The sequence below is a fragment of the Protopterus annectens genome, chromosome 2.part2, assembly GCF_019279795.1.
Source record: "Protopterus annectens isolate FY-2018-M chromosome 2.part2, PAN1.0, whole genome shotgun sequence".
Lineage (NCBI taxonomy): Eukaryota > Metazoa > Chordata > Ceratodontiformes > Protopteridae > Protopterus > Protopterus annectens.
The window spans coordinates 183840918-183866406 of record NC_056730.1 but is presented as its reverse complement, the minus strand read 5'-3'; positions in this window follow the sequence as shown (position 1 = coordinate 183866406).

Here is a 25489-nt window from a genome sequence, read left to right as displayed (position 1 = left end):
ACCCAGTCCCACATAGACCTACCACAACTGTAAACCAAAGACATAAACACAGAAAAACATTCCCGGGGGCCCTGATTACAAACACACCACACCAACAGAGGCCCCCAAAGCAGACCCCCAAGCAACCACAACCTCCAAACATAGCACATGCAACACATAGTACACAAAGCTGGTGTGCCAAACAGTCACAGGCCAGAAGGAGAAACAACATGCCTGATACAGTTATAATAGGTGTCTCTATAGGCAGACACACTGCTGTCCCACTCATCAGACTGAACAAGGGAAAGGGTACAGTAAGCTGCCTGTAGGCTGCTACAATACGCCACATAACACAAGTACGCAGGTCACCCCAAAGCAAGTAGAAATATGATGCAGTCATTGTCCATGCTGGTGTGAATGACCTGAGATGTACCTCCCTGGACTACATGAAAAGAGACATGGATGAGCTCTCTGAGTATGTACTCCAGGCCGGTATGACACTGGCCGTTTGCAGCATCCTACCCTCACCAAGAATGATGCCACAGTACAAACACAGAATGATCAGCTTTAACAGGTGGCACAATTACAGCTGTCAGTCCAAGAGGATCTAATGTCTGTCTGCTTGAGATGTCATGCATGACAAGCCATGCTGCTGTTCCAGGGATGGCTTGCACCTGTTAACCCTGGGCGTCTGGATATTGGATAAGGCTTTTGCCACCTCCATAGAGCCGTACGTAGGCAAGGCTGAAAAGACTAACCCACCACCCTAGAAAACATAAGTGGTAAGAAACATAAGGGTAATGCTGACCAATGCCAGATGTGTAAACCGCAATATGCATGCTCCTGAGGCCCTTCCCAGTATGGAGAACATTGATGCCTGTGCAGTGACAGAAACCTGCTGCAAGCCTACTGACAGCACACCAGCACTACCAGGTTATACCTCATATCATGCGTTATGGCCCCAAAACCTGGACCAAAACATCAAAGGAGGGGGAGTATCCATATGCAGCACAGACACCCATATGTCCAGGTAACTGACAATGCACGAAGCAGCGGAGACCACCCATGTGCACCTAACTGTAGTCAAAACTGCTGTACAGTCTGTAGCATGCTACAGACCACACTCTCACACACAGGAACCCCACCCAGACGTCCTGAATACACTGGACAGTATGAATGTCTCACCAAATACCAAACAAGGTACTCACAAATTACCACATAGGTGGTAAACCATTATGTATGGAAGGAGTAATCAGGGACCTAGGGACACAAGTGGACAGTAACCTGTTATGTGACACTCACACTGCCAATGTGGCTAGGAAGACTGTCTATATTGGACACCGTATCATGAAAGGATTCACATCTACATCAACAGAGGTCATTGTGCCCCTGTACTGTTCTCTTATCAGACCCATAATCTAGTACAATGACTCATATGGGATGTACCTTACCTGACACCTGCAGTGGTTAGAAAGACCTCAAAGGTACCTCACCAAGAGTATAAAGGGTCTCAAATATATGTCATATGCTGCCTGGCTGTAGACACCCCAGCTGAATGCAGTCACATACTGCCTACACAGAGGCATTCTATGTCTGTTGTACAAGGCCATGTCCAACACAGGAGTAATGGACATGCTCCACCCCAGGAAAATCAAAGCCATTGGAGCTGTGAGAGTGACAGATGTCAACCTCAACACGTAATGAAATAGGATGTGCTAGAGGGACAGATACATAACCCAGAGGCTCCCCACACCCTGGAACAGGATCCCACTCCATGTTAGGCAGAGCCCCTCACTGACACCCCTCAACAGGAATATTGCCAAGTGGATAGATGATCGTAGATGTACACTGGGGGTCTTCACTGTGTCACGTCCAGACAGAGGCATAGTAAAGTAAATCATAAATGGCCATACTATTCACATAGCAAGGGTCGGCGAAAGACACACACACACTGGCTAGGCTTACAAATGCCCTAGGGTCCATAGCCTAGTATGAACCTATGCACTTATGAAGATACAAATTGTACAGGACACTAAGGATAATCACAAGGCTTACTCAACTGATGGTAGGAACCATGCTGGGAATTCACAGATATGCTCCGAATCACACAAATATTACAAACAACATACCAAACACACACACATATTGCCAACATACAACCTGACAGGTGCAGTGCAACCCCCAGAATGCAAAATATCTATCCCAGCAGACTGCTGGCCCCCTGACATTGCAGATGCTGAGGTAACAGCCAGCATCTACAAAGCAAAACACACAGCAGCAAAGGTATGAGATGGTGTCCTGGGCTGAGTCCAACATGGACTCCAAGAAGAATGGAATGCCAAATCACACTACTGCTCAATGTCAGCCTTACTACAGTATATGTACCCAAAGAGCAGTGTACAACAACAGTGGTCCTTCTCAACAAAGGTGTTGCCTGAATGGATACTGCAAACTACCACCCCAGGATCCTGACAAGCTTGGTCTGCACAGCTATGTAAAGGATCAGCATGTACCGCAGACATAAAGCTATCGGGGACCTACTGACACTGGACCCTACCCAGTGTGGCTGTCATAAGTGCAGATCCTGCCCCTAAACATGTTTGACCCATTTGAAACAGTCATTAAGGTCATTGATGAGGGCAATGTGGTCCACATAGCATAGCTGGACCGTGCAAATGCTTCCATACAATACCCTACGTGTTCAATATGGATATGTTCACCAGCTTAAATATAAACCCCTATGGCAGCAGAGGGGTTGCAAACCAGACCAAGGACAGAACTGACATGGTCAGACATGCTGCATCCATGTCAGACTACAAACTAGATATAAGTGGCATCCCATAAGGCTTGGTCCTGGGACCTCCTCGTTCCGTATATATGTCCCATAGGTACAGGCCAACATGGAAGGACTGTGACTGAACATGTATGCAGAGGAGTACAAACTGCCCACCATATCTGACTCCCAGCTGACACAAGCATCCCACAAAAGGGCCACATAGAAACAGACAATTGGTGCCATAGCCATGTCAGCAAGCTAATTGCAGAAATGTGTATAGTCAACCACCGTGGATATACAGTAAGTGCCCACCAATTACCACACAGGTGTTAACCCATTACGTACCTAACATGTAATGAGAGACCTGGGGACACAAGGTGATAGATATCCTGCATTGGACAAACATGTGGCTGTAGTGTTCACAGAAACATACCATATACCCACCTAATCATGAAGGTTGTCAGATCTAGATAAGGGGAGGTCACTGTGGCTCTGCAGTCATCCTTCATCAGCGTTACAATTGACTATAATAGCCCCTGTGGGATGTACCTCAGCAAACACCTCCATCAACTGTAAAGTCCACAACAGTACCTCTCCAGGAGTAGCAAAGAGCTTGAATAGATGCCATGTGTTGCCTGATTAAACAAGCTGCAGCTCCACACACTGCCATACTGCCCACCCAGAGGCAATCTGTGCCTGATGTATAAAGCCATGTCCAAGCTGGAATCAATGAACATGCTGCACCTTGTACAATCTGAATGGCAGTGAGCTATGCACATGAGAGACCTGAACCCCAGCACTGACATACATAGGACAAGCTGTACTGAATGATCCATAACACAGAAGCCACCCCCACTCTTGAGTAAACTCCCAGTACAGGTTAGCCAGAGAGTTACCCATCGACACTCCTCAAGAGGAATCGTGATGAGTGGATGGGAGATGGTAGGTTTACCCTGGGTATCACTGTTATGTCACAGGTAGACGGAGGCACAGTATACTAACCATGACATATGTCATGGCAAACTCCAGTTACAGTGTGTGTCGAAGGACAAACACACTCTCTGACTAGCATTAGAAATGGCCTAGGGCACATCGCTAGTGTTTGCCAATGTCCACCTATGTTGTGGAATACACTACCAATGTTGGACAAGCCTGGTTTAGGTAGTCCATATCTGAACATAATGCAACATGGTCATATGTGCACAACTGGCCCCTACACAGTCTGTTGTGCTCACTATGAAGATTTAAAGCAGTGGTAGGACTAAAGCCCAGGATACTGTCCACCACAGTGAAAGTACTGAACCAGTACACTATACGGTACTACAGTGTTAGGTCAGTATGAAAGGATGTTGACAACTGTATGCAAAGTATCCCATGCAATCCCTGCAGGCACAGTATAATCCCTGTTGTGTTCAGACACGAAGCAGTTGGCCAGTAAGTACACAACATGACACCCAACACACAACCATAAACGTGAGATATTGTTGAAGTTCACACTCACCCAAATATGTGGTGGACTGCAGAGTTCAACATATGGAAAGCTGACACTGGGCATGCTCGCACACTTTGATAAATGAGGCATATGTCAGACAACATGCCATGGAAAGGCTGAACTGGGCATGCTCACACACTTAGGCCATATCTCCGTTTAGCAGTTGGCCACACATATCTGGTATTTGTACGTGTCATTCCAGGAACCAACCACATCACAGCAATCTTCCCAGTGCACACAGTAAATGACTACAGAGACATAAGTGATATAGTGGATCCCCCTCATATTCAAACATCTTCCACAGATACACAAGTTGTTCATAGAAACAGGGAATGCTATGGCAATAAGACCTGCAAACAGTCTATCAGCAACAAATATTGTGCATCTGACAATTAAACATATGGGTGTAGAGGTCAATACTAGGCTGTTTGCCCTAGGGAATGACAGCTTAGCCAGAGTGTGCTTAGCATCTGCATCCCCAGTACAGTAGGCTACTGTACCACTGTAAAGTAGGTCACATAAGGCATCGTGTGAAGCTAGTGTGTTGTGCCTCTGTCAAGCAGTGACACAGTGGAGATCCCAGGGTTTGAATGTGCTAAGCCACATCTATGTTGTTGGTGTGTGCTGGAAGAGGGTTGCTGAGGACCTCTAACAGTAAGTGGGCATCAATAACAGACTGAGGGGAGCCCTATCTGCATTGTCTGGACAATTTCACTGTCAACACTGTGTTGTGATGATTATGTGGGATTGAAGTGTGGTGCCGGTACTGTTCAGAGATGTCCTCCCTCTGTGGGCTACAGCTCTGCAATGTATTAGCTCACTCTGTCTGTTGGACAGCTCATATATGGCTGGTGTACACCTGACAGGTGTCCTGTTGTGGAGCAGTCATGGGTATATGTGGGATAGCATGATCAATGCAAACCTTACACATGCTCATAGAATGCAATTGTCAAGGATTATGCAGAGTGGCCAGTATAGTCCCCCAGCATGGGTTCTTTGAAGTCTTCCACCCCAGTCTTCACAAGTGTAGAGTCTGCTTGTGCTAAATACAGTTTGTTTGCAGTGACAACCTTGCCTGGGGTGGGGATGGGATATGGATGTCCAGGGAAAGGTGGGGATGGTCAGATATCAACAATGGTGGTCTACCTCTGGTGTGGAACAGTGAGTACCCATGTTGCAGATGGACAGGTGCAATATGTATTCCCCCATGTGGCTGTGGTGAGTGGTTCTGCCATAGCACATGGACCCACAAATTGTAGTGGCTGTAGGGTAATGTTGTAGAGGCCTGAGTAGTTCCCACACACAATATGCCTGTACCTGATGTTAACAACTGGAATGGTGTATGTAAACACCTGCATATCCTGGCACTGTTCCCAGGGAAGCAAAGTGTGTGTCCTGGATGTGGGAGGGGTGTTCTGGACTGGTTGTGTTGTGTGTTACAGGTCCTGTGGTCACGAAGCATGGTATAGAACATAACCTGCCAGTGCGATGTTCATATCTGACCCTGAAGTAGGTGGCTGCAAATGCATATATATGCTATCCCCCACCTGACAGGTAGTACTAGATGTACATACCTCCGTAGAAATAAAGATGTCAGCACCCTATAAATACTGCAGGTGCAGAACAGATGCCCGGTAATTCGGATAGCACGCTCTGCTAATGCATCTCCCTCAAGTGTCATAATATAGTTAGGTAGGAGTTTGAACCATGCAAATGCTCAGTGTGTGTGTGGGTGAGCAGGGTTGTTGTGTGTGCAAGTCTGTGTGAGGGAAATGTCCCTTTTGGCAACTGGGAAAACACTTTACAGGATGCACATTCCCCTTTCTAAACACTGATGATGTCAGCACCCTATAAGTACAGTAGGAGAAGGGAAACCTCCCAATAATGCATATAGCGCGCTCCGCTGATGCGTCCATCTTGAGTGTCATTAGGTAGGGGTTTGAATCCTCCAAATGCCCAGTGTGTGTGGAGGGGGGTTAGTGTGTGTGCAAGTCTGTGTGAGGGAAATATCCCTTTTGGCAACTGGGAAAACACTCTACAGGATGCACATTCCCCCTTCTAAACACTGATGATGTCAGCACCCTATAAGTCCAGCAGGAGAAGATAAACCTCGCAGTAATGCGAATAGTGCTCTCCACTAATGCGTCTCTCTCAAGTGTCATAACATAGTTAGGTAGGGGTTTGAATCCTGCAAATAGCGAGTGTGTGGATAAGAGGAGTGTGTGTGCTGGCAAGTCTGTATGAAAAATATGTGCATTTTGGAAATTAGGAGAACACACTACATGATGAACATTACCCTTTCCAAACACTGATGATGTCAGCACCCTATAAGTACAGCTGGGGAAGGGAAACTTCCCAGTAATCTGAATAGCGCACTCTACTAATACATTTTTCTCAAGTATCATAACATAGTTAAATAGTGGTTTGAATTCTGCAAATGGCAAGTGTGTGTGTTTGGATGAGGGGAGTTTGTTTGTGTGCAATTCTGTATGAAAGACATGTGCTTTTTGGCAATCAGGAGAACACACTACATGATGCACATTACCCTTTCCAAACACTGATGATGTCAGCACCCTATAAGTACAGCTGGAGAAGCAAAACCTCCCAGTAACCCAAGTAGCGCACTCTACTAATGCATCTTTCTCACGTGTCATAACATAGCTAAGTAGGGGTTTGAATCCTGCAAATGGCAATTGTAGATGTTTGGATGAGGGGAGTTTGTGTGTGTGCAATTCTGTGTGAAGGACATGTGCTTTTTGGCAATCAGGAGAACACACTACATGATGCACATTACCCTTTCCAAACACTGATGATGTCAGCACCCTATAAGTACAGCCAGAGATGAGGAACCTCCTAGTAATCCGAATAGTGCACTTCGCTAATGCGTCTCTCTCACATGTCATGACATAGTTAGGTAGGGGTATGAATCCTGCAAGTGTGTGTGTGTGGGGTGGGGGGGTAGTAGGGTATGTGTAATTGCAAGTGTAAGAGAACAGTTCCTTTTGGCAACTACTACAATACACCAGATGCTGCATATTCCCCCAGTAAACACAGGTGATGTCACCACACTATCAGTACAGCCAAACAGGGCTTATTGCCCAGTAATGCCAATAGTGCGCTCCGCTACTGGGTCTATTACCACTGTCAGAGCACAGATAGGTATGTTTTGGAAACCCACACCTGCCACGTGTGGTTGTGTCACACAATATGACCATGTGTGGGTTGTTGTTCATAACAATGCATGACATTCCTTAAACCAGCAATGGCAATGCACACATGTATGTGTGTGACACATACACATATATACCTGTGACCTTCAGTAGTTACCATGTCTGACACGTGCCTCAAGTGGATAAATGGTATTTGCAATGCATAACATTATGACTGTATCTTACTGTGCAGGGGCTGCATGCGGTATGTGTATATACAGTGTGAGTTGTATATGGTATAATCCTAACAGCAGGGGATACACATCTGGTCTGGGCCATATAGTCTACATGTAGTCGATGAACAGGTGCTGCATGTTCCCACCTGTTGTGGGAGTGGTAACATGATGTTCCACTGCAATTCAGTGACTACATGCTGGGAACCTTTCAGCTAGTGTGTTGTAGCTACAGTAATGCTCACACACAATGTTCGGCTGGATGCAGTCCAGCCATATAAAGACATATCTAGAGACTATCATATTGCCAGTGTTGTTAGAGAGGACAGGTGGGTTTCCTGTGTATGGGAGGGTTGTGTGTGCCAGGCTATGAACCAGAAGGCAGTCCAACACACTGTTAGCTGCTCATGGATAGGCCCTGATGCTTTGTGCTGTGCCAACAACCTGGAGGTGTGTGTATCTGTGGTGCCTTGAGATACCACCCCCCTGTCCATGTGTGTTACATGTGTAGGGGATGACAGGCATGGTATGAGGTATAACCTGGCAGTGATGGGTTGCACCTGTGAGCCGTGAATCAGGAATCTGTTACTGCACAGATATTGCAGTTTACTGTGCTGAGGACAGTGTCCAGTGCATGCATCTTGTGGTGTACACTGCTGGTGTTGTGTAGCATTACTGTTAGTGTCCTATCCTGTGTGATACCCCCGGAGGTGGCTATGTAATCCGTGTCCTGCAGCAAAAGGCACTATGTGTGTATCAAGGGGCTTCGCCAATATACAATGGCCCATGGGTGTCACGTGCAAGCTGCCCCTCGCAAATCATTGTGGCTTCCCTAGCATGTAAGCACACGTTGACAGCCACTGGATACCCTATGAATGACATTGGAGATTGAGCAGAATGTAGACATAGAACACCCTTCCTACATATTGTGGTAGCATACCTGGTGAGGGTATGATGGCAACCAAGGTCAGGCTCATACTGGCCTGTGCCACATGCTGAGAGAGCCCTTCTATGTTCCCTATCATGTAGTCCAGGGAGGTACGTCTCAGGTCATCCATAGTGGCATGGACAATGACTGAGTCATATGTGTCCATGCCTCTGACTGACCTGTATGCATGTGTTTTGTGGTGGACCATAGTGCCCCACGGGCATATCACTGTGACCTTCACCATGTACAGCCTGTTGAGCAGGACCCCACTGCAGTGGCCAAGAGAGGTACCTGACACATCTGTAGCAGGTGTGTTGTGTAGCCCTACAGGCTGTGAGTGTGTGGCACATGGGATGTGTGTGCCATGTGTGGCATGTGCTCTGTTCCAACTTAACGTATGCCTGTGTGCCAGCTGCGGAGGTGTGTGATGCTCAGACAGGATGCTATTCTGAGTCTCCAAGTATGCCCCAGTGTGTTCAGATTGCTGTCAGTGCAGGTCTATGTCAGACTGGTATTGTAGTCACTGTAGTATGTCATGCCACCTGACAGGGTATGGCAGTACTGGGTTCAGAGTGCTCTGTCCCCAGATTGGCTATGTGGTGGCATCTCACACATGTGTTGTACGTTCCTGGCCAGGGGAGAGGGTTGACTGCATACATGTGGCAGCTGTGACATTGCCACATGACTCACATAAACCACAACTGGACCATAGAGGTGATTCACAGGTTACCTTTGCACATGCTACCATAGTAGTGTGATTGCCATGGTGATTACCAACACATAGGGTCAATGGGGAACAACATACTGAAGGTGAGTATGTGTGGGTGTACTGCTACTGATTTCATAGCACTGGCATATATGACTGCACATGGGTAAATGCCAGGTAAGTCATATGCAATGTGTCACAGGCAATGTACATGCGAACAGGACAGACAGTGATGTTCTGTCAGGTGGAAAATTGACATACGTATAGTACGCTATGCAGATGTCACTAGGAATCCACAGAAGCTCTGTAAATCTGCATTGCAGGTGGAATCAGTGTTCCCGGGAACCTCAAGCAAACATGCATGCAAACAAAGCTACAGTAAGCAGGGCTGGAAGTAGTCCATTGTACAACAAAGAAGGGGTAACACTTCCAGTAGGTAACAGTGCAAATATGCAGGCACTATCAACATGTACCCAGGAATGCACAGCTCAGATGTCCATGATAGAACTGATATTATGTCATATTTAATTGTAATTTGAATTAAATTGGTACTGCACACATATCAACATGCACAAACATCCACATTGCATAGTCGTTGTGGGCAACATGCCACCATTAGTGTACATGTCCATCATTGCATATCACTACTTGCATTAGCTTCTCCCCTGTGCTACCAATGTATGTGGCTATCTGTTGACATCCTTACCACTGGTATGCAATAATGTGCAGCTGTTACACTATGGTACTTACTATGGGTGTAGATAACAATTCAGGACAGTCATACAGTTACTGCATCAGGCATGCTGGGATATACACACAATCATATCAGCACACTGTACTGTTACCAACATGATACTAGTAATACACTTCTATGTAGTCACCCTGTGCATCAGCAACGTTTACCTGTTCCTGCACTGATGTTGGAGATTGCAGGAGGTGGCACAGTTTCATCATATGCACAGGGTGTGAATTAGGTATGCCTGAGTCTGCCACTGATACCACCAATTGACATGTATGTGTATGTGTGTTGGTGAGGGACAGCAGTACAGGGTGGGGCACTGTTGGTGCAGTGTGTGCATGTATGTGGTATCCCTAGGTGTTAACATTTCGCATGTGTGTATGCATGCACACAGTTCCATCTCATGGCTGCCATATACTGGAGTTTGTGGACAGCCACAGACTGCACCTGGCAGGTCATACAGATCAGTGTCTGTGGGCATGGACACGGTAACTGTGCCTGGCAGGGGTGCTACGGACCGTATCCGGTACTAAGTCAGACTGGGTACTGTCATCAGAAGCAGGAGTTTGTTGACAGGACACAGGTCCCTGTTGGGACTGTCCAGAGCCACGTGCACGTGGTCTCCTGGGGCGGTCTGATGACAGCACAGACCCAGCATTGCTGGGGCTGCTGCTGACACTATGGGGGCATCCGTGGGCCTGTTGTTGTCTGCGCCGACTGCCAGCTGCTGCTGTTGCTGGCATATGGCCACGTCGACGCCGCAACCATCCACCATTGCCCTGGCTCATGGACATGTGGTTGTGGAACTGCTGTAATATGTCCCGACAATGTCTGTCTATGACATCGGTGAAATTACGGATAGCATCCGCGATGTCACGCATACTGTCAGTCATGGATGTGCAACATGCTCTCAGCTCCCTCAGACCCTGTCTGGTGTACCTTTCCATACGTGACTGTGCCTGCATGACAGCCCGAAACATAGCTGAGGTTGACAGACCTCTTTGGGCACGTCTGCCAGAGGCAGTACACCCATGGATGCTCCCACGAGAACCCATGGGCAACTGTCTGTGTGGTACTATCTCAGGACCCTACCCTTGGCTGCTGTGTGGGGAAGCATGTGCCACAGATACCACATTACCCTGGTCAATGCCCACTGTATCCTGTCCATCACCTAGGGACAATGGTGACATAGGATGTACTGGCAGGATGACTGTGCGCAATGATGGGGTTGACAGCAGTGTACTGTCAATTGGCTGACCAATGACGGACCCTGACACACCTTCCTGTGCCATTACACAGATATCATCATTATCAGTACCTGTGGCACCAGATTCAGGTTCCCTGCTGCAGGACACCAGAGCAGCACCAGAACCTGTGGGAGGAAGACAGGAAACACAGTTTACAATGTCTACACAATGTTACCAGTGATGCACTAATGCACACATGCACACATGGACACATGTACAAATGCACACATGCACACGTGGACACAGGCACACATGCACACATGCACACATGCACACGTGGACATGGGCACACATGCACACATGCACACATGCACACATGCACACGTGGACACAGGCACACATGCACACATGCACACGTGGACACAGGCACACATGCACACATGCACACATGCACACGTGGACACAGGCACACATGCACACATGCACATGCACACATGCACACGTGGACACAAGCACACATGCACACATGCACACCCCGCAGTATACACACAGAGCACTACTGAGTTACACTATTATTACTAGCACTATCAGGACTATTATAGGTATTGTTAAAACACAATCACCAGCATGGATGGGCTGCCTTGCTGTAACACCAGAGGGACCTGCAGAAATGAGGGGATTAATGTCAGTGGACACAACCGTGCCATTGATACTGCGTATGATACAGTTCAGTAGTACACCAGTTGCCTTTCACATGTCAGCTGCTGATATTGGCAATATCACACCTGCACAAGTCTTCAGTTTTGTTAGACATATGGACCAAAAGCCTCAGATATGCTCTGAGTTACTACACACCTACTTAACATTCACTGAATTCACAGATATTGGCAACATTCTGGCAGACAGGTTCAGTGCAAATATCCCCCCTCCCTCTCCCCCACACTTAGAAATACTTATCACAGCTGAATGTAACCTCCCTATCATCTCAGATGTCCAGGTGAGGGCCGCCCTCAGCAAAGCAGAACACACATCATCAATGTGACCTGATGGTATCCCTGGATGTGTGCTACATGAACTCCAAGAGGAGATACAATCGCATGTAAAACTGATATTAAACCTTGGCATTACTACGGGATATGTACCTGAACACTGGCATACAGCAACAGTGGTCCCACTCCACTAAGGAGGCACCTCTACTGACCCTAGGAACTACCGCCCCATAAGCTTAACCAGCCTGGTCTGCAAAGCTATGGAATGATTCATTATGGGATGCATATACAGCGATATTGGGTACCTGCAGACACTTGATCCCACCCAGTTTGCCTTTGTGATGGGCTGATCCTGCCTTTTGAACCTGGTTGACCTTTTCAAAATAGTCACTACAGCCATTGATGAGGGCAAAGCAGTCCATATAGCCTACCTGGACTTGCCTAAGGCCTTCAACACAGTACTCCACTCAGGCATCATAGACAAGCTCATCAGCTTACATGTTACTACATCTGTCATATGATGGGTTGCACACTGGTTGAACTACAGAATCCATAATATCAATATTGCCGGAGCCATATCAGACTCAAAGCCAGTCACATGTGGTATCCCACAGGGCTCTGTCCTAGGACCCCTCTTGTTTGGCATTTACTTCTCAGATGTGAAAGCAAACATGTGCGGGTTGTGGATGACAAAATTCCCAGATGACTGTGAACTAAGCGCCATAGTCGTTACACCAGCTGACACACACATCCTACAGACAGGCCTCACTGAAACAGACAACTGGTGCCAGAATCATGGCCTAACACTGAATGACGTAATGTATAGTCATCCCCTTTGGGTGAAACTACGTGCACACAACTTATCACATAGACATACATATAGATACAGACCAATAACACATATGGAGGGTTCACAGTATGTAGACTATTAACTTGTTACTTTACATTACCTGTGTTTGTCGCAGCTGGTTGCGTTACCGTTACTATAGCTTCCTGCTGCTGCTAGCCCAGCTTGATACTGACACTGATGACAGCTTCAACTTAGTTTGTCTTAAGTGTGTTTTTGTTTGTGTTCTTATTTTCTTTTTTTCTTTCTTTTTTTTTCTTTCTCTCTCTCTCTCTCTCTCTCTTTGCCTCCATACGGTGCAATGAAAGTATTGCATGTGTGGAGTGGGAGTACAGGATGCTTTTGTAGGAATCTGCATAAGTCCATGTGATGGCCTCTGCACCAATTGTAAGCCAGCATTTGCTAATTGCACGCAGCCAGTTGTGTACTGATTGCAGTTCTCAATGTGATTTCAGGACAGTGCTATAAAAGGGTATGTGAGATAGGCGTTGCCCTTTCAGATTCTAAGGGCGGGGACCATGCTGGTATGCTGTGGACACTGTTCTGTGAGTGTAAATGTTAGTATCTCTCTCATGATTCAGGTTGTGTTGTAGATTCACATTTCTCCATTCATCTCTCCTGTTTCCTGTACTAAGTGTGTATGTACACTGACACCTACAACTATATATATATATATATATATATATATATATATATATATATATATATATATATATATGTATACACACATACATTTATATATGTATAATAACTGACATTAATACCTACTAGCTACCAACTAGCATGGCTGTTTCTGTTCACACACTACTATTATAGAAATCCACTACATTTGACAGTAAATATACATGACATGCTTTGTGTACTACACATCCTATATTCCCTTTACATTCATTCCTACTATTACATGATATATTTATTGTAGCACAATGTTCTTGTATAGCAGTCATGGCTTAGTGGTAAGTCATGCAGACTACTGTTTCCTGGGTTCGGGACTGACAGTGGGATTTTATTTTGCTTTTGAACTGACTACAGGACCTGTCAATCAGAGTGACTAAGGCACTTTTAAACAGTTGTAACCGGGTTAGCGCTGGTTTGCGCGGAGCTCCCGCATGCGCACTGGCGTTCAGCTCCGTGCACACCCACTTACAACCGCTTAGTACTTACTCTGGTGCACACCCGCGCTATTTTCTTTGAAAGAAATGAAAATGGGGAGACAGGAAAGTGGTGAAAAAGGGGTCACAAAGAGGGTAAGACAGTAGGGAAACAAGCTTGGGTTTTGCAGGAGGGATGTAGATAAGGCCCATAGCTGCCCATTTCTTCATCAGCAACAGCTGTGCATATGTTTGTAATTTGGTGTGACATTTGAAACCTTCCACCCCTGAGAGAGGTGTCAGGACAACAATAATACTTGTTGTACAGCCAGTTGTAATTGATAGTTTCCATGTCCAGTAGACATGTGTGCAAAATGGGCAGCTATGTATGGGGCGTAATTTTTTTGTGGGTACAGAGTGCCCTTTTTTTTTTTTTTTTCAGGTGAGAGTGGTATGTCAGGTAAAGGAAGTCAGTATAGCTGGGGAGGTAGGTTGGGTAGGTCAACAGACAAGACAAACAAGACGCATACAGGGGCGGTGTATGACACGTGTGGGGGGGTTACACAATTGACGGGGACGGATGTTTGGATATCCAGAGCCCATGAGCCCACAGATGGCAACAGTGGAACTGATATCCCCACCCATGGGCAGTTGCCACTGTTCCTTCACTGCCCAGGATGGGGCTGTGCTGGGGGCTGTGTAGGCCGGGTAACAGGCATGCCCATAAGTTGTGCCACCTGTGCCTCAAGCTGGTGTAGGGGCCCAAGAACAGATTCCCGGATCTCCCTACACACCACAGTCCGGACACTACGGAGGGTGAGTGGTGGTTCTCCTCCGGCCACACTTGCAGAGGGGGGACGGGCCCCATCCCCTGCAGCGCTTCCACCCACAGGTGGCACAGGGCCACCAGAGGAGGGTCCAGACTGGGCACTAGTGCCAGGTGAACTCGCCAGCTGAGGTGGGAGAGGTGGGTCCGCTGGAACCCGCCTTCCCTGTCATCCTATGTTTTGCATTATGTCATGACAGTTTGGGTTAGTAACATACAATACCATTCGCAATTAGTTGTAACAGCATGCATTAGTATTCCCATTAACCAAACACCCAGATATTCACACCATTGAACAGCGAGCATAACACATGCATAATTTGAACATCAATACACAGTCCAACAACATGCAGGATTGATTGATGGCAACAGGCCATCAGGTTTGGATGTATGAACAGGGCAGATGCATCAATGTACATGAAAATATGTATGACCCAACAGGACAAATGTCCAGGGGTGTTAATTGTGATTGCACATACCAATTTCACGTGGAATGGATTATATGTGGTTATAGGGTAGGGTGAAGAAAATATAATTAACACCTTCAAATACCAATACATATGCTGTACATTTCTAATAGCTGCAGATATATACACACTACTGTTCTGCCTACAGTTTCCTATGTGATAACTACTTCAAGTTGGTGATAGGACTGTTACTGCTACATCAATATACATTTTATTGTTATTCATACACGTTCATATCTGGCTTTGTTCAGCTACATCATCCTGCTACATTTGCTTTATATAGCTATAGACAACTGTGGATGTTTGGTATTTCAGACAATCATACTATCTGCATATTGCAGACTGAGAGCAACATATCCAGATTTTGGGATACACATTCCAGCTTCAGCAACATTTTAAACACATTTTGCAGTTTGGTTCTGCTTGTCACATTCATTTCATTCTGTACTGACTGCAGTATACTTTATTCAGGGGTTATTACTACTTTACTGGTGGATTCATAACTCTTTCTCACACTCTCTCACTTATTTTAATTTTACAATTCAGGATGGTATTTACTTCTAGGCTTTATTGACATTTTTTACCTGTAATTATTACAATCCTTTCCAACAGTCTCACTTCTGTCATGTTTCAGTATTTCAACAGGGATATATTTCACACATGTGATTTGCTCATCTTCTGCAGCTGTACTTTTCAGCCTGATGCAGGTTGTGTACTATTATATTACAGGTGGGGCATCTTTATTTCAGACTTTATTTCAGACATTTTCATTTTTCTGTTTGGATTACAGACTGCAACACACTTTTGTAATGAAGCAATACTTGCAAACACTCTTACACTGTTACTTGCACATTTTATTACTTAGTGACTACACTGCACTCTTTTGCTAACTGTCATACTTTTATATTTCTTTACAGTTACTGGGAGAGGATTACTGACCTGCCTGGTGGTGCAACCGCACCAGCCTATCGCCATAGGCTCTGTGGTTTGCAGAACGGACACCTGCAGCTGTAATATAAATGAAGTAATATTGGAATACACATCTCCATAATATCAGCTAGTTTAATTTCTTACATACATAATTAAATGTAACTTACTCAGTAGTGGGGCATTGGGCATTTGCCGGGCCTCCTGGATCCAAAGGTTCAATTGGTCCTGCTTACGTCTCTTCAGGTCCGCATGGTGGTGACGGACCTGCTCACCAGTCCTTGGAATCCCTGTGGCACTGGTGAGATCATGAGCCAACCGGTCTCACGCCTCAGTCCTATATGCTCCCCATAGGACCTGGCCCTGCATGAGTTGGGCCTCATGATTGTGGACAAGGAGCCAGACCATATATCTGGACTCCTCAATGCCCCACCTCTGTGCTCAAAAGCAACTACCCTCACCTACTCCTGACATTCTGGCTGCAAGTTAGTTCTACAATCAGTTATGCTGTGTATTCCCGCCTATGGGGCTTATATATGCCGTTTTTCCCACACTTATCTGTGATTGGCCATTTTGGAATTGTATCAGCTTCACAAAACCTGCTTTGTCATGCTCCACTTTCTATTCATTCCTATATATTTGCTATTACTGCATTCCTAAGTACAGCTGTCATGGCTTAGTGGTTCAGTACCTTGACTATGGTGCATGGTATCCTTGGTTCAAACCTGGCCACTGCTTTTTATATTTTATGACTGTCTAGACAGGCTAGGGTGTGTGTCTGTGTAAAGGCAGTTTTGTTACAGCTTGCTCAATGCTGCCCATCGGTTAGCTTGTTGGCACGGTGCGCAGCTCCGCGCAAACGGGTTATGCTGGTTTACGTGTCATTTGGCTGTCAGCACGCATATTATGCTCAGCTCAGCTACGGGCACACAGTTTCAGCATGTTAAAACACGGCTCCCCTACGGGCACTCATTTTGCACCTGTTAAACCACTGCTCACCTACGGGCAGATGCACTCAACTTGTTAAACTATAGCTCAGCTATGGGCGCATCTGGCATTTGTTATTATTTTGTTATCTCACATTTCTTCACTATAACTGGCGTATTTCATTACATTTTACATAATATATAATTTTATATGTGTACATATGTGTCAGGGACTTGTTTCGTGCTTATTTCACTAAAAATAAAAATTGATGTTGTGGGGACTCGAACCATGACTGCCTGTTTTTCAGCTGACTTCTCTACCGCTACGCTATTGCTTTTTGGCTAACTTTGCATAGTTAGTTCTTATATGCTTTTCCACTTACTGCTAACTGTGGCTGAGCTACAGGCACGCCCGCGCAAACGAACGCATTCACGGGCAAACATCTTTACAATTTAAAAAAAATATAACATGTTCATTTATATAATTTTATGTTCATAGTCTGTGGGGGCATGTGTTGTGTTGTGTTTATTCACATTTCCATGTACTCTGTCGTGGGGGTTTACTTTAGGCACTTTTACTCTTCTGGGGGCGTGTCTGCTTGCAGGGCTCGGCCTACGGACACACCCCTACTGTCTTCCACGGACCGTGTTAGCCTTAGGTGTGATTCAGCATGCCCTCATGCATATGCATGACATGCTGACATCACACTGTTTAACTGCAGCCTCCGTGTAAGCCTTGTAACTCTTACACGGAGGCTTCATGAATCCTGCCCAATCACTATTCAACATTAGTGATGTCAAAGAGAAAGCATGTGTGCCACTTGTTAAAAGCTTAAAGAAAAACAATATTAAAGCAAAAATCTTGTTTCTAGAAAAAATAAGGATTCACCTTCCAGAAGGAAAAAAGATTTTTAAAACCTTGGAAGATGCAATGGACTTTATACAGAAAAGTACAATCCTAGAAAAATATAAGAAATGGACTGGAATCTATCAACTTCTTTGAAGAGAAATGCAACAAGAGATGGTTGGGTAATAAAAGACAAAAAACAGTAAAAAGCTGAAGGAAAAATGAAAATCAATGTATTTCATGGTTATGAAGTCTCATTAATTTAAAAAAGTGCTTGAATACTTATGAACATATGCTGAATATTATTTTTATAAGGTAAATCATGTATTTCTTTCTCCCCCTATTTCAAATGGTTACTAATTTCCTTTTTATAATGTTAGAGTTTGATTTTTTAGCTATATATGAAAATAAAGCCATTTATTTTATTTACAGTTTAAAATGTTAAACTATTCATTATATTAAAAGTTAATCAATATTATGATGAAACTTATGTTAGGTGGCACACTTTCTGATATCTTGGCATAGCTCAGTAATGTGCTATTAAATGTAATATAAGATGCAACAAGTGACACTAAAGAGGCATGTTAAGTTACATTCTGGGTTCTTAAAATGGTCCAGTAGTGTGCTCCTGGTAGTTTACTTGCCATACAATAGCACCCAGGAAAGACATGCTATGTTATAAACAAAGTATAAAGAATGTAGCTTTTTACATATATAAAAAGTTACTATTTAAATGATATCAAATAATCAGAGCAGCATTCACACATTTACAAGTTAAACCTGGATCACACATAACTGTCATTCTTTTAATACAAGTTTATATGCTATGTCTCCTTTAAAAAACAACAGTCTCCTTTATATTAAACATCTCATACAAACAGTGTTTACTGAATCATTAAATGTTATTTTTGAGTGCAATGGCTTTTTAGTGGTTGAGATACTTTGAGATGTTTTTTTTTTGTGGTGGTTTTCGGGGGTTTGAGGGATTGATGTGTGATGTGGAGGTGGCTTGGATTCTCTTGCAAGCATTTTTGTGTGAATTGCAACTGATAGACTGTTCATTTTCAAGGACTTATGAAACCCAGCTTGAAACAACTTAAGAGTCATGAGCACTTTTGTTTTTTCCTCAAAAAAATGTTATTTTCAATTAAAATAATATGATTGCCAAAACATTGTAATGTACCAATGTCTCTGTAAATATTCATCTGTATGTGGAACTTTTCTCCCCGATACTCCACTGAAAATGGACATATATCCAGTTGGGCTAGCCTGGTCAACAAATGTAAAATTAATAAATAAAATAAAATAACATTTACATAATATTTTTAAATATAATTTTAAACAACTATATACAATATTTACAATAGCCTGACTTTCAATTATATACACTGTATGTTATTAAATATAGAATTAACAGATCAGTTATCAGAGATACAATATTGATTATTGCAGAATGTCCAACAAAGATATAACTTTCTTCCAAGGATTATTTACCAATGGCCTGGGATAGATTCGTAGTTCTTTGACTTTTATTTCCATTGATGCAGTTGTCTTCGGTAAAGTGTTGAATTCTTCCAAGGTCAGGGGTGTATCTGGATTCCACCTTCTGGTTACGCATTTCCTAGATATAGCAAGTATTGTCCATAACATATACATATTTGTCTTATTTAGATAGGGACCTTCATTTACATTTAGTATAATCAATGCTTTAGTTAAGGTAAAGGATTCATTAACTAAAGCTTGTAAAAAATGATTGATTCCATTCCAATATGATTTAATTTTATTACATTCATAAAAAAATATGAATCCAGTCTGCTTTATGTGACTTTTCACACCTTCAGCAAAAAACACTTGTAGTAGTACTGATCTTTTTAATTCTATCTGTTGTTAAAAATGCTCTATGTAAGTATTTCCAGTTAAATATGTTCCAGTACTGTGTGTTAGAGGTGTAATTAACTGATAGTAAGATGTTAGTTTTAATTTCTTCTGTTAACTGCAATGACTGAACTTTTGTTAAGAACTGCCAGTATGATGGCTTGGGAATTGTTTTATATGTTATTAACTCTTTATATAGATTTGAGATTAAATTTTTCTTTTCACAACTATTATATATAAATTCATACAGAAAACATATTAGATTTGGAATATCTTTAAATGAGGAATTATTAATTAATCTGCATAAATCTTGAGTGTACATTAGAATGCTTTGTAAGGTTAACCAAGCCTGTGTTGGAATATTGTAAGCAGTTATTATCATATGTATATCTAAAACATTTAATTTATTTACACATTGAAACCAGCATAAGAATCCATTTTGTTCCCAGGAGGTTATTGTTTTCCTGTATATTTTGTGAGGAAAGTTCTTAGTGATGGTAAATGGGGTTAAAAGGTCAAACCAAAGTTTTAGATCTATGTTTACATTGGTAAGTTTCCTAAAGGAATTGATGTAATGATTAATCAGTGTTGTTTTAGAAGGTTTTGTTATATTATATTGTATACTTATGCATAATATGTGCCAGGGTTTGTTTGATTTGTCTACTATTAACATTTTTTAACATATTAAATTCATTTGGTAATATAGCCATTGTTAGTTCTTTCCAGTTGGCAAAATAATTTGGGTTTATCCAGTCTATTGTAGTTTTAAGTACAGATGCTTTTATATATGTTTCTATTTCTGGGAAGTTCAATCTTCCTTGTTTCCAGGGTCTAATGTGATGAGTTAGAGCTACTGTATTCTTTTTGGGATACCATAATAATTTTATTAAACATGAGTTTATTTCTTTAAGAATGCATCTTTCAGGAATTAACAGTATTGTTAATGCTACACATAGTATTTTTAGCAATAAGACCATTTTTATTAATTGCAATCTGTCTTCAAAAGTTAATATAATTTTGTTCCACTTTTCTATATATATTTTTATTGTTTCAATAATGTTTTTATAATTTATTAATATTGTTTTGTTTATATTTTTGCATAAAACTATTCCTAAATAATTTAGCGTAAGTTCTTGTTTTCCTGTGATGGATTTATTTGTAACTTGTAGTTCTTTTTTCTTATTTAAAAATAGAAATTTTGATTTTGATCTATTAAAGTGTAGACCTGAAATCTTATAAAATTTCTCCATTACTTCTTCTAGCTCTCCTAATGACTCTCTGGAGTTTGATGCAGTTAATAAAATATCATCAGCAAAAAGCATTATTTTAGATATGTACTGATCATAGACTTCTATTCCTTTTATTCTTGGATTATTGCATATTATTTCTGCAAGCATTTCTATAGCCAAAGCAAATAAAATAGGAGAAAGGGCGCATCCTTGTTTAGTACTTTTCCTTATATGGCTAGATTCTGAGGTGAAAGGACCTAATTTAATGTAGGCTAAGTTATTAATATATATGTTTTTTAGTAATAAGATGAAGGGAGAAGGAAATTCAAATAATGCTAATGTTTTACATAGATATTCCCAGTTGAGGGAATCGAAGGCTTTTTTTCTGTTGAATCCAATTACAAGTGTTTCTCTATCTTCTTTATTCACATAATCTATAAGAGTAAGTATCCTTTTAATATTATCATGTGTGTGCCTGTTATATAAAAATCAAGTTTGATCATTAATTGTCTTTGAAAGTGGGATTTTCATTCTGTTAGCTAGGATTGACATGAATATTTTGCAATTATTATTCAGTAATGATATAGGTCTGTATGAGGTGCAAAGGTCTGATGGTTTATTATCTTTTAGAATTGGAGTTATGAGAAAATATTTCCATGAGGTGGTAATTTTGCTTCTGACTGGACTTCTAGCAAAGTTTTATGAAAAAGGGAGATTACTGTTGAAGGGAAGAGTTTGTAAATTTCCGTAATTATACAATCTATCCCTGGAGCTTTGTTAGATTTACTTTTTTTTATCTTGTCAACAATTTCTTTGTAGGATATAGGTTTTTGTAGGTCTAGTTTTACGTTTTCTGGAATTTTTTTATATTGATAAGGTTTGTATCTAAGTTTATTTGGTTGGTATCTAAATCTACTTTTTTGAAGTATTCCAAATAATGCATTTGTATATGTGGTGTCATTGACCATCAGTTCTGAACAGATCTGGGTGCTACCTTTGAGATTACAGACATGTGAAGGAGGCCTTATGATTGTCTTTAGTAGATGTGGCCAATTTGGACTTAAAGTTTGCTTTGGAGGATTTCAACATATTTTGTATTTAAGTTTTTAAGTTCAGACTGACTGATAATGTCATTTGGTTTTAGATTTAACTTTAGTGTGTCTATTTTGGCCTGTAGAGTATTCAATTCTTTGTCCTATTCTTCTGTTTCCACAAGACAATGTATCTGACACTGTCCTGTGGATTAACTAAATGCTTACTTAAATGGAAGAGTTATGAGCTGGTATATTGGTAAAACAAGAGAAGAGGACAAACAATTGCATATACTACCGGCCAAAATAGACACACTAAAGTTAAATCTAAAACCAAATGACATCATCAGTCAGTCTGAACTTAAAAACAAATACAAAATATGTTGAAATTCTAAATCATAAAGTTTCAATAAACCTGGGAAAACCTAAACTTTGGACAAATTCAGTAAACCCTTTAAGCTTGCATAAACTTGCTCTTAGATCAAAGAGAATGAATAAACTAAATCATATCAAAGAAATTATAACACATATAAATAATAAAAAAGAAAGACGAACAGATATTAAAGATATTCTTGAGAGCTTTCAAATATTTTACAAAAATATAAATAATACAAATAACCTAGATAATAATTAGATAGTTGAAACTTTTCTAAGGGAAAATATAAATAATAAAATAACAAGTGAACAAATAAAAAAGGTAGATCATTCACTTTAACAGAAATAAAAGATCAAATAAAAAAGTTAAAAAATAATAAGGCACCGGGCTTAGATGGTCTTATACCAGAACTATATAAAATACTACTGGATGATGCAGCTAAAATATTAGACAAGGTCTATAGAGAAATAAAAACAACTGCTGAAGTCCCCCATTGTGGAAAATATTTTAAAACAAGATAAGGATCCTACAAAGTGTTCATCATACAGACTGATTTCACTTTTAAATGCGGACAAGATGTTCATGTCCATTTTAAGTAACATAATTAATATACGTATACCTAAACTAATTAACAGTGATCAAACTGGGTTTATTTTAAATAGACAAGTGCAGGATAACATATTAAGAATACATATATTAATAGACTAGGCAAATAAAAATAAAAAATAACTTTCTATCATTAATTTTGATTTAGATAAGGCTTTTGACTCAGTTAATTGGTCATATCTGTTTAAAACACTTAAAGTGTATAATTTATCACCTGACCTAATTGCATTAATTTCTAAGTTATACTATAACTCTTGTGGTTATGTTAAATATGCTCTTTTCTTTCTAATTCATTTAAATTACAAAGAAGCACAAAACAAGGCTGCCCATTTATCATCTTTACTTTTTGCGTTAGCTATAAAACACTTTGCTAATACTATTAGATCCAATAAGAATATTAATGGTATCAAAATAAAGGAGGATTTCAAACTAAAGATATTTTACTAACAATAAGAAATATAGAAAATTCATAATAATGCTTTTTGGCCCCAAAACTCGGACCGAACCACAAAAGGAGGGGGAGTATCTATATTTATCAAAGATACCCACACCTCCAGGTTAGTGGCACTGCACGAAGCATTGGAGACCATCCATGTGCAACTAACAGTGGGCAAAACTGCCTTTCAGTTTGTAGCCTGCTACAGACCACCCTCCCAAACACAGGAACCTCAATCGGCTTTCCTGAGAACACTGGAGAATATGAAGGTCTCTCCAAACACCATTATATTGGGTGACTTCAACTACCCAAACATTGATTGGGAAAACTACTCAAGCCCAAACACCCTCGCCCAACAGTTCCTAGAATTTATAAACTCAAATGCTATGGAACAACTGGTCACCACTCCCACAAGAGGGGAAAACATATTGGATCTGGTCATCACCAACATGGGGTCTCTATGTTCCACACCAGAGGTATACCCCTCATTGGTATTATCAGACCATAAACTAATCTCACTGGGCATCCATATTCTGTCCCCACCCCCAACCAAGGTAACCACGGTGAAGAACTTCTCAAAAGCAAATTTCACACTTCTCAAAACCGAGGTGAAATCCTTCAAAGCCCCCGGGCCAGTGGAAAATACGGCCCAAAATGCAGAACCCTTTACAAAAGCATTCTATGGACACCTACAGGAATGCATGGAGCATGCTATCCCAAATAAAACCAAGACTCACTCCTCCAAAGGCAGGAGACCTGTCTGGTGGACCCCGGCCATAAATAAGCTTTACAACAGAAGGAGAAAGCTACTACATGATAGAGCAAAATCCCAAAAAGGGAAGGCATCTCTGATCAGTACTAGCAAGAAACTACGATCCCTCATAAAATCATCTAAGGCCAACTTTGAAAGAAAAATTGCACAAGACACTAAAGATAATCACAAGGCCTTCTTTAGTTATGTCAGAAACCTGGGAGGCAACTCCCAGATATGCTCTGAGCTAGTGCAAAATGACAAAAAATACACTGAACTCACAGACATTGCCAACATCCTGGCAGAAAGGTTCAGTGCAAACTTCTCTCCTGCTTCCCCCCCAAAAGAGCAAATGTCTATCCCAACAGAGTGTAGCCTTCCTGAGATCACAGATGCACAGGTGAGAGCTGCCCTCTCCAAAGCAAAAAACACAGCATCAGTAGGACCAGATGGTGTCCCAGGCTGCATCTTACACAAGCTCCAAGAAGAACTAAACCCTCATATAAAGTCACTGTTCAATCTCAGCCTTACTACAGGATATGCACCCAAGTAATGGCGTACAGCAACAGTGGTCCCACTCCACAAAGGTGGTGCCACAACAGACCCCGGAAACTATTGCCCTATAAGCCTGACTAGCCTGGTCTGCAAAGCTATGGAGCATATCATCATGGAAATCATAAACAAAGACATTGGGAACCTCCAGACACTGGATCCTACCCAATTCGGCTTTGTTAAGGGCAGCTCTTGCCGCTTGAACCTGGTTGACTTCTTTGAAACAGTACCAAAGCCATAGATGAAGGGAAGGTAGTCCACACAGCCTACCTGGACCTCGCAAAAGCCTTTTACACAATACCCCACTCGGGCATCATAAATAAGTTCACCAGCTTAAATATCAACCCCTATGCCACAAGATGGGTTGCAAATTGGCTCAGGGATAGAACCCACATGGTCAGAGTAGCAGGTGCCATGTCAGACTCTAAACCAGTTACAAGTGGCGTCCCACAAGGCTCAGTCCTGGGACCTCTCTTGTTCGGTATATATTTCTCTGAGGTACAGGCTAACACGGGTGGACTATG